The following is a 399-nucleotide window of genomic DNA, read 5'->3' on the forward strand; positions in this document are numbered from 1 at the left end:
GCGCGGATGCGGGTGGGCGAGCGGTGGCTACAAAGGACGGGGAGGCGGGGACCACTGGAGGGCGGAGAGGTGGTGACGTGCGGAGCCGCAGCGCGGAGGGCGGACGGCCTAACCGCAATGCTCTCGCCGCACCCTCACTCCCCGCCCCTAGGCGGAGCGCAGGGCTAGAGGAGAGGGAGGGATGCATCTCGGACGCGCGCGCGTACACACACACTTACACACGCACGTACGCACGCACTCGGAAAGCACTCAGACACACATACCACAGTCGATTACCCAGGTCCCCAAGCAGCCTCGCTCATACAAGCCACAGATAATCGCGCACAAACACGCACATGCCAGCCTACACTCGCGGCACAGACACGCATTGGACACGTTTATACATCAGCGGTTCACTGC

This window comes from Chrysochloris asiatica, unplaced genomic scaffold (assembly GCF_000296735.1).
Source record: "Chrysochloris asiatica unplaced genomic scaffold, ChrAsi1.0 scaffold00472, whole genome shotgun sequence".
Classification (NCBI taxonomy): domain Eukaryota; kingdom Metazoa; phylum Chordata; class Mammalia; order Afrosoricida; family Chrysochloridae; genus Chrysochloris; species Chrysochloris asiatica.